General features: G+C 43.4%; 1 protein-coding gene across 8 annotated transcripts in view; it reads right to left on the bottom strand.

The window, feature by feature from the left end:
- Window positions 1–9,876: 9,876 nt before the first annotated feature.
- Window positions 9,877–10,965, bottom strand: part of FGFR3 (fibroblast growth factor receptor 3) — a 57,035-nt gene continuing 55,946 nt past the window's right edge. For all 8 annotated transcript variants that reach the window (XM_071753290.1, XM_071753291.1, XM_071753293.1 and 5 more), the window contains exon 18: window positions 9,877–10,965. This exon is cut by the window's right edge and continues 2,189 nt beyond it. The gene's annotated coding sequence lies outside the window, so the exon portion shown is untranslated.

Genomic DNA, 10,965 nt, shown 5'->3' with positions numbered 1-10,965 from the left:
AGAGGAAGTTTTAGCAACAAGTCCAGCACAACTACCCATAAAATATTACAGTATCACTCACTTGCTTTCCTATAGCTGACAATAAAATGTGAAGTGCAGGTGTGAGTGAAATCCCACCTCTCACAAAGGTTTTAGTGACTGTTTTGAAACACTCATCACCCCACATCTAAAAGTCTGTTCTGTTCCAAGCAATGCCAGTGTCAGATTAGTAGAAGGGTGGGGAAGTGCAGTCAGAACTGAACCATCATCTAGTTTTGCAAAACTTGCAGATGTTTTCATGTCTGAAAATTTTCTTTAGAAAAATAAAAATATGCACTGTCTTAAATGTGAGTGAAAACTCAACTCTTCTGAGTTAGTAACTGTCATCTTCAATTCCTTTCTTTGAAAATTTAGATGCTGGGGCTGTGATGTTAAATTATGTTTAAATTTTACAGTTGCAGGAAAAAAAAACCTGTAAAAGGTCCTTGGAATGTACCCTCTAAATTCAGCAATGAAAAGTCAAATAAAAAGAGCTCCAACTGGTGATTTAGACCAAAAAGTAATAAGTCCATGTTTTTTTGGGCTGGAATTGCAAATACAGGGGTCTGTTAGTATATACAACTTCTAGAAACCCTGTATCCTGCATTTGTCCAGCACAGCAAAGCATCTTCTTACATAGCAGTGATAGCAGCGTGGCAGAGCAAGAGCCCTTTGGTGACAGGGATGGATCACCACCAGGGAGCTAAGGAAAGAGTTGTCCTAGCTGGCCAGAAACCAGCCCCAAATTCCCAGCCCATTTCAAAGGAGCCAAGGCAGGAGCAGAGGTAGAAATCTGCTCTCCAGTGTGTCCCTGAACTTGGAATCACAGGGGAGGAGTTCCCAGGTTCCCAGGGTGCTGCACAGCCACCCCGTCACTTATCCAGTAGTAACCTGAGTGAATTACCATAAATGCTGTTGAAACGTCTTATGGAGAGGGAATGGCAAGTATTTCACCTTAACTGACTCAGTCAATGTCCTTTCCTTTTGCAAACAACTTTCCTAAAGTACAGGAGTGTTAGTTTGCTCCTCTCCATCCTGAGGAGACAATAATTTATGAGCAACGCTCTCTCGCTACTGTTAAATATTTTTCCTTAGCGTGTCAAGTGTGTACATTGCTGCTGGCAAAAAGCAACCAGACCTGTAGAAAGAGAAATTTCTGAAGAATGTGTGGGGTGTTTGGGTGGAGCATAAAGGAGCAGATGTTCCCACAGAACAACAGGGTTTTCAGTGAACGAGCAGGGGTAAAGCCCTGGCTCCAGGGCAGCTGGATGTGTTTGGCGTATTCCAGCGCAGGAGTCACAGATGCAGCAGCACTGCAGGAAAAATAATTGCTGGGATGTGCCCCAACCCTCAGAATGCTGCTCATGGGGGTTTCCCACTGTGGGAGCTGGTTGGGATGGCTGTACGTGGGATTACTGGAATAATCTGTGTCCACTTTTTAGTCTCCCTCACATGAAAGTGTTCGGCTTTTTGGAAGGAACACTGAATAATGAGAAGTTCGGTGCCAGGCAGAAAAATGCTTGTAAAAAAAAAAGATGCAAAGTTTCAAACCTGAGCATTTGACGATGAGCCAGCTAAATCTATGTTTGCTGGCAACAGTAAAATACCGATTTTTTTTTTTGGCTTTTAAGACTTTTTTTTTTTTTTAAGGGAGTGGTCCAAAATATGAAATACCTCTGCCATCTGACCCAGGCAAAGTAGAGGAGCCCAGAAGCTAAATCTCTGCTGCACGCCAGATTCTAGGGCCTCATGCCCCAGATTCTAGGGCCACTGCTGCAGTGCGTTATGTTTAGAACTAGAAAATTAATATATTGTTTCAATTTGCACTACACTAGGAGCCTGAGCTTTCAGCCCTTATGAAACTTCTTAGCTTCAGTGTCTGGAAACTGCAGTAATTACCTATAGAAACTCAGGTCTCAAGTTTGGCAGCCTTGGCACCATCTGAGAGGATTATACAGAGATCTGATAAGCCCCTCTTGTGACCCCACTTGTCACTGTACCCTGTCTGCCCCTGTGTACCTGTGGGAGATGTGAAAATAGATATAATGATGATTAATTGTTCATTTCACTGATGAAATTCCCACTCTGTGCACATTAAACATCCCACCCCAAATATGCTTCATCAGTGCCTGAGCTTCAAGGTACCTGAGATGGGTGGTGTGGGTTATGCTCCTTGAGCATTACTGAGAGCTTGGTGATATCTGGTACTGACAGCTTGGTGATATCTGGTTTCCTCTGTCTTGGTTGCATCCTGCTCACACATGCATTTTGCACAGAAATCTGGCAAATGTACAGCCAGACTAAAGGGAGATGTTTCTATCTGATATTTAATGCGAACCATTGGTTCCTTTGAGGCTGGAATTAAGTATGAATTTTCAGTCACTGTAATTAGCAGTTTATCAAATGATAGTTAAATCCATTTTCTGAGCCAAATGAATCACTCAGAGATTGAGGAAAGAAAAACAAACAAAGGTCAGATCCGCATTAGATTTGATAATTTGCAATTCAATGCAAAGTAAGCCAGTAAATTTAAAAGGCACAGAGATGTAGAAGATCTGTCCTTTTGTAGCCAGATTCTCAAAGGGAGAAAGAAGCTCTCATCATAAGTCATGGGACTGTGTTTGCCTTGGATGTCCTGCAAAGCTGAATCCTGAGACATGAAGGGGCCACCTGCAGCCCCACTTTCAGGTGCCAGGAGGGGCAATTGGCTTCATATGTGTCAGCTGTGAGGAACATTCCAGAGTATGATCTAAACAATAGCTCATTACTGAGTGAATAATGAAAAAGCAGGGACTGGGGCAGGACACAGCTTCTCTGGGAGGTGCTGAATAGGTAAGGTTGGTCCAGGCCCATGCTGTATGCGGGGCTGCAGAGGTGGGAAGGGAGACTCAGCTCCCAGGTGCTCCTCTAGGGAGTGGGCAGGAGCTAAAATCAGCTTTAGATTCTTAACTTGGATCCTGGCATACAGACTGAAACACTTCGTGGTCAGCTAAGGGATGGTCTTATTTTAGGTGTAGTTCTGTGCTCCTGAGAGTGGGTAGTGACCCCTCAGCACACACAGACCTGGAGATCAAGGCCAAAGAGTGGTGAGGTCTCAAATTAAAGTGCTATTTTTTTATTTTGCCCTTGCAGGACAATCACAGATTGAGTTGTTGCTGAACAGCCCCAGCTGCAGCGAGTTTCCCAGCTCTTGCTCCTTGCATGGTGTCACCGTGATACCTGAAACCACCACTGCCAATCCAAAAATATTGGGAGGCCACATTACAGCTGAGCACTCAACCCTAACTCTGCACTGCTTGACTGCTTCATTTCTCAACTTCAGTGTTGCATAAACAACTGTTTTCCTGCCCTGTTCTACGTGCTCACACTTGCACAGAGGACTTACCTCTCCAGTCCCTCCCACACAAGCAAACCTCCCTTGGCTTTGCCTGAGATTTTGCCTATTAACTAAAATGATGGTCTTTTACATGGTTTTTTAAGATTGACTTTCATGATGAGGATGAGCATATCACTTTTGGAGAGCTGCTCACTCCTCTTGGGCTTATACAGCTCCTGTATTCTCTCCTCTTCATAAAAATCTATGTGATGTGCTACACAGATCTGGGCAAGGCAAACATGAGTTAGTACTAGATGAGGATTGTGGAGTGTTCAGGAAAATTAACAAGCTTTTGGTCAGCCAACTAAAATTATTTTGGATTCTGTAACCTCAGAACCACCCCTTTTGCCAGTCATTTTTTACCCTTTCTCTACATTGTAAAAATTTCTTATATACTACATTAAATAGAAGGCTGATGGAAAAGTCATGACTTTCTGTGCCAACATAGCGTTGTAATGTTGTAATGAATACAGCACTTACCTTTCTGTTTTCTGAATATCCAGTAACAGCCTTGCTTTTGAAAACCTAATTCCTGAAAATGTCATTAAAATCACTCTCAAAGAGTGAAAGCTGATAGTGGGGCTTTGCGTGACACGAACTTGCTATCCAATGGTTCCCACTGGCTCAAATTTCTAAGCTCCTGTTTATTTAAAAAAAAAAAAAAAAAAAGGTGATACTCACAAGTAAATAATAATTCATAAGAATAAAATGTGCTGCAAGTCCACATGTACTTCCTATGCTCTGAAAGTCTTTTCATGAAAAAATCTCATCAGGAGCTAATTAGAGGGGGCACAGGTGGAGGTGTAAGAGTTGTATTCACAGTGTTTCAACTCATCTGAGACTTCTTCCTGTTCAGGGCAGAATTATGATTTTAGCAGTAAATTTCAATAAAATTTGTAAGCAATCCATTTTCCCAGAATATTTACCTAACAGTAAAACTCCACATATATGTATACTGAAATTATAAATAGCAAGCACATAGACTAAACTATATTAATATATATGTGTGTTTGTTGACTAGCAGAAAAAAAGCAGTGTTGCAGAGAAAAGAGGAGTGATGCCCACCTGTCACAGCTCCAGGTACACCAGCCTGCCCTCTAGATAGGCACAGAACATAGCAGAAACACCAATTTTTTCCTATTATTGGTCTGGAGGAGTTCAAAAGCTCCATCAGCTCCACTCACCTGCCATAAAAGTGTTTGCTCAGCTTGTGCAAGGAGACCTGGATGCTCCTTTGCCTTCCTCACTTGCAGCCTGGGACATGCACCTTTGTCTGGACCTTGGTGTTTGTTTAGCATCAGCCTCACAAGGTGTGTGATGTGTATATCTGCATTTTTTTATCTAGTAGTCACTGTGCCAGGTGTGATGGCTCTAGACCTCAGTGGTTGCTTTGCCAGATTAAAGTCCCTGGTCACCAGGGATATATTGCACATCCTCTCCTTCTCTCTCCCAGGCTATTTGGAAGGTAATAATACTTGCAAAGGTATTACCTAGTTTTCAGGCATTTCTGTCATTTCTCTTGTTGGGGTAGTTTGGGTAGTTATTTCCTTGGGTGGTTTGTGAAGGGCTGCTTGGCAGGTGGGTGTTTATACACCCCAGGCTGAGGAGATGAGGGTTATTCTGAGTGGAATTACTTTTTTGAAGAGGGATGCTCTTCGGTGTCTCATTAAGATGCTCCAGTTCTGGATTTTCCTGGTGTTCTCCAGGAGTTTGGCCATAAATGTCTTTGGGAGGTATTTGCAGAAGTTTTTCATGTGCAAACAGTAAACCTCCAACAGAAGCATTGGGAAGGAATGTATATACTAACAGGGGTGTTTCCACAAGTTAATTTTATAATGACCAGATCCATCTGTCCTAAAATTTACCATCTCCATCTCTTGTCTAGGTTAGCTTTTTCTGTCCAAGGAAGAATAACCACCAGAAATCTGAATTACTTGTATGACCAGAGCTCATATTCAGCGTGCCACAGCTTTGAAACTCTCATGTGCAGACTGCAAGTGTCCCTTTCTGACAGCAGCACATTGCCAGAGTGTGAGCTCATAAGTACCTGGAAACGTTGCATCTGTACCAGGAAATCACTTGGCATCTTGGTCCTTTCCCTCCTCTCATGAAGATGACTCAGCTCTTGCCATCCATGTGCCTGTGTCTGCTCTTCTCCTTTTGTCTCTATTGCCCTCAGCAGCCAAACACCAAAGTGCCTTTGTGTTGAGCAGTGTTCAGTCAGCTATTCCCAGCAAAGGCTCAAGGTCCATGGTCACGTAGCTGATGTTCTGCTGGAGCTTCCCTTAGCTGGACCAGGTGCTGTGCAGTGGGGACCAGACTGCTAAGGCAGGACAAACTTCTCACTGACATCAAGTGATGCTGCGTGTTCTTCCCACATAGAAGATACATCCCTGTCACTCCAGGACAGGAAGATGATTGGTTGGGACCCTTTAATGGAGGTGTGCACTGAGCCTCCACCAGTGCTCACTGAGTTTGTTCCTCCAGAATGTCCTCAAGCATCACCTCAGAGTCTGACATCTTCTGTGGGACAGGAATAGCTGAGTGGGGTCAAATGCTGCAGGGGGGCACAAGGGGATGAAACCAGATCTCTGCCCAGCAATGACAAGAGATTACCTGCCAGTGCTACTAGAGCTGGTTTAATTCCAGGATCTGCTTGAAAACAACATCTGCAAGGTCTAGGTAATTTTTACTTATTACTGGTGTGGAACTGGAAAAACTGACACTGACTGGAACCAGTAAATGGGGTTTCTGCCTTGCTGAGCAAACTAGGTAATTGTCTGATGGAAGGTCAACAGAGAGAGTCATTTCTTGAACAAGCTATTTGCTGTATTGGGAAAAAAAAGGTACCTGTGGTTCTACCTAGTAAAGACATGGAATGATTTCTCTCGGATTGGGTTCAGGCTTTTTTTGGTAGGAGGAGAGCCATCTCATAGAGCTAGTGTGCCAGCTCCTGGGAAAGTGGCAAGTTGCTGGCTGGGTCCTGGCTGTCCAGGCAGCTGTCTCAGATGTCAGGAGTGCTTGACAACACCTCCCCACAGAGCTCTGTGCTAGGGCTGTGCAGGCTGTCATCACTTGGTGTTTGCAAAGTCACTCTCCGAAGTGGAAAGTTCCTTTAGGCAGCTACAGTGAGGGATTGTAGGAATTTGTTTGAATATTTTGCCCGGTTCTACCAGTCTGGCACCCTTCAGGGAATGCACTATGGTTTACATTGCCTTTCTGAACCTTGATTTTTTCTGCCATCAATACTTCAAGTTCTGCTCCTTTCCCATCAAGGGGCAGATGGTCTTGTTGGTATGAGTCAAAAGGTAGCAAGTTTCACCACTCCAGCTTGAAACCTGCTCTTTAATTCAGTCTCTAACATCTGGAAGTCTCTAATTACTCTAACATCCACGTTTACTTTGGCTCAGGGTGGGCTGAAACCAAAAGTAGTGCCTACCTTTGATGTAAGGCAGTGTACCTCCTAACACCCCTGTCTCAGCCTAGCATTCCCCCAGGGCATGCAGATGCTTGTGAGTCAGCCCCAGGGGCAAGCATACATGGCATTTAGCTAAATGCCAAAACCAGCAGCTAGGCAGAGTGTGTTTTACCACCAGAGGGGTCAGGTGTTTATCATCCACGGCATTTTTTTCTTCTGCCCAGTGTTTGTGTTAGTTTGTGTTGCCTGATTTTCTGGCTGAAAGCTGATAGAGTCGATTCAATACCATGGAGGTGTGGAGGTACTAAACTCTTCTGGTGCCAACTTTCCCTTTGCTTTCATGGCTTGAGTTTGGTGCCTAATGCATACCTGAATGCAGCCCTTGGTTGGAAGATGCCCCTTCCCCCAGCTCTCCCCTCCCAGGTGGGGTCCTCTCTCCTTGATGGCAAAGCCATTTTTGTCTGTATGGGTGAAGAAGCCAGAGCAAGCCATGGTTGGTGGATGATGCTTGCAGACTTTGGCCTTTAGCAAAGTCATTCCTGAGCTGGGCCAGTTCCTCCTGCACATTTGGTAGGACATCTTTCTTCTGCTTGCATGCTTTCCTTCCCCATCCCCTGCTCCTGCATGCTGCCAGACCCCTCCAAAAAGGTCTGGGACAAATGCAATGGTTCCATGGAGCTGACTGTATCACTGCATGCTATGACACTGATCTCTTCCCTGGTTTTAGATAATAATCTTATTGGGGCAGGGCATGATGCTGCTTCTGCTTGACATCTTGCCTACACCCAAGATGCTGCTTGTGAAAAACAACATGATGATGAAACAGAGAAACGTGAGAAAGTGAAGCCATCCTTTGAACCAGTGTGCCTGGGAAGGGTGGAGGAAGAAAAGAGCACAAGGCAAGAGTGACAAATCCCTTCCCTGCCTCTTGGTGAGCCCATGGTCCTGGGCCATGAAGCTCTAGAAAACACTCCATGTCCTGCCAACTCCTCTGGCTATTCCCTCCCATTGCTGGGAGCTCTGCAGTGTTGAGTAAATCCATCATTCACCTTTCACATTCCTTTTTCATGTCAACACAACCCATGCCTCCACATTCCCTTTCTGCAGGTTTTGTAGCCCCTGGTTAGGGATGAGCTGCCTTGGAGGAGCCCACTAGCAGGAGACATCTTCTGCAAGGAAGAGTTTTAAATGCCACTGGCCACCAGGAAACTTTGATATTTTGGTTCTAGTTGCTTTCTCTTGCTGACACCTGCAGGACTTCAGACTTCTCTTCTTTTTGCCAAGTCCTCCCTGTCTCACCATGGAGCCATGACCAATGGGAACACATTTAAAAAAAACATAAATCACAATTTTCGTAATTTGTTTGAATGTTGCTATGGAACAGGTCACAGGGGCCAGCGCAAGGCCCTGTTTATGCAGTCACCCACAGAGGAAAAAAGACATTTGTTCTGCTTTGAAAAATACCTCTCTCCTGTGGGAAGGGCATCTGGTTTGGGTGGGAGGCTGAGGCCAGCGGAGGGGAGGATGAACTGCGGTGGGACCTCTGCTCAGTGCTGCAGCCCCACTGAGCAGCTTTGCAGATGTTCCTGGGGATTGTTTTCCACGTTGCTCAATGCACATCACACACTCCACTCAAATATTCATCCTCTGCTAAGAACCGACTGCACTGCTGGACAATTAAAATAAAATATTACCCCCTCCTCCCTAATCCTCAAGCAAACACTGCTGCGGGTGAAGGTCAGCAAAGCGATGACATCATGAAACCCAAGAGGGAAAGCAAACATCACTCCAGCTCCATGCCTGGGTCAGCCTCTGTCCTGGGACAGCCTTGCCTCTGAGACTTTTGACTTCTGTGCTCTCAAAATGCCTGGAAGACTTTTTTTTTTTTTTTTTTTTTTTTTTTTTTTTTGTGGCAACTATAAAGTATGGTATGTTACAGGCTGCAACCAACTGCAGAACAATCCACCCCTTTCCTGCTTTTCAAGTCCTGGTGGCAAATGGTGCACAATATCCTCACCACCCTGCTATGATGAAACCACTTGCAAGGGAGCCAGCAAAAAGCTGTGCAGCTGCACTCCAACTGGATGGCCAGGGATCATCCCTTGGCCCACGCAGCTCCTGATGGGCCATGATGGGAACTGAACATAGAAGGGTGTCCTTAAAGCAGGAAAACAACTCATACCAGGTAGCAAGACTTCTCTGGCAATGCAGTACATCTTAATAGTGCTAGAAAAGCTTTTTTTTCTTATAATGTCAAGGATATGATCTAACAACATGTAATTTTATTTTTTTCTTTTAAATTGTACTAGGATGCAACACTGGTTGTGATTTATGAGGGTAGATAAGCTTGCATGCAAAAATGAAGGAGTCTGGGATTCAGTGCGACAGCATCACTTGTAGCACTTGATTTTCTGTAGAAGTGCTGGTAGGATTGCCCTGCATTGTCTGCTCCTCTCAAAGCAAGGATTTAGAGCTCCCTTGATTCATCTCCTGAAGCCAAACTTGGGCTCTCTGGGGTCCTTGGGAGCTGGGCAGGATGAGGTCCCTGGTGCCCAGCCCAGCCTGGTGCTGATCTCCTCTTGTGAACCTTACACCTCCCCCCAGCATCTGAGGGCTGACTGCAACCCTGTAAGAACCACAAAGACCAAGCTGGAGAACATCCTGGTCAGGATGAAATCCATACAGAGGTTTAAGGAGAAATTCCTGCCTTTGTGGTACTGCTATGTGTTTAATCCTCTCAGAGATTAACAGGGGTTAACAACCTCCCTACCTCCATGCACACAATAGCTCATGGATATAAATATGTCCACAAACAAATAAATAATATATAAATAAATAATACTGTCCTTGATCCAAAATTGTTGTAAATTTATTATGACTATAAAACCTGTGCTGGCCAGGACTCACTAAGCAGCACTGTAAAAAGAAAAAAATCCTCCTGGCACCACAAATCCTATAGCCTGGAAGACTTGGTTTTGCAAAGGACCCTCACAACTGGGAATAAACCCCAAAATTTAACAATTTTTTTTTTTTTTTTTTTTTTTGTAAAAGTAAGTTTGCCATGTTAACAAAAGCAGAATAGTTTTATTTAGTGTTCATCTCACACCTTTGACAGCTGCAGCTGTCAGGCACAGAAATACAGTATTAAAATAAACTGAACAGAGTTGCTCATTGAAAAAAATCACACTATGCAAACCTGTGGATTGTAACATCAACAGTATAAAATGTAACAAAATTGGAATTTTTAATTTTTTTAAGCTTTTAAAGATAATAGTCCAGGCTATAAAACTATATAAGCATTGAATAAGAAATGTTAAAGTCAACAAGTCTACAACAGATACATCTTGTAAAAACTCAATAAATTATATATATATTTATAATATCTAGTAACATTTGAAATCATGCACAGTTTTGTACATTTTCTTTTTTCAGTACAGGAAAACTCAACGCTTCGAGTACTTGGAATGTACACAATTAGCAGACATTTGTAAGAAAATACCAAAAATTTCTTTTTTTTTATTCCAACAAAACAAAACAAAAATCTATAGAAATCTACCTTCTCAAACTTCCATTGAAATAACCTCAAACTATAAATTATTTATTTTAGGATAAGAATTTTGTGGCTCTAAGAAGAAAAAAAAAAATATCTTAAAATGAGATGCTGTCATCCTGTTATTCTGAAATAATGATATGTAATATGCACCAGACAAAAATGGAAAGGAAAGAATTCAGGATGCAATGTGCCTTGCCTCTTCGTGGTAGTAGATAAAATCTTCTGGACAAAAAACCCAACCAACCAACCAAACCAAAAAAGCCCCCCAAAACAAAAAAAAAAACAACCCACAAAAAAAAAGTCCAAGCCCAAATCCCTCTCCCCCTTGTCAGCTTGATCCACACTAAAATTCCCTTGTTCACTCCTGTGCTTTTAAACAGCTACAGGACACTGAGGAACAAAACAGCACAGCATTTTAAACACAGAAAATCAGGCATCACTGGCATTTTCCAGTGAGTTAAACGTAAAAGAAACGCAGTCGCTGCACCTCTCCTGCAAACAGTGTCACTCTTTGCTGCTCTGCTCACATGGCATTTCTGAAGCCCAAAATACAACAGTATGGGCAAAAGGGAAAAAAAAAATTGCCCCACATCATCCAAA

The sequence above is a fragment of the Heliangelus exortis genome, chromosome 10, assembly GCF_036169615.1.
Source record: "Heliangelus exortis chromosome 10, bHelExo1.hap1, whole genome shotgun sequence".
In the NCBI taxonomy this organism is placed as follows: Eukaryota; Metazoa; Chordata; class Aves; order Apodiformes; family Trochilidae; genus Heliangelus; species Heliangelus exortis.
The sequence above is the reverse complement of the archived record's forward strand: the minus strand, read 5'-3'. Positions and strand labels throughout refer to the sequence as shown.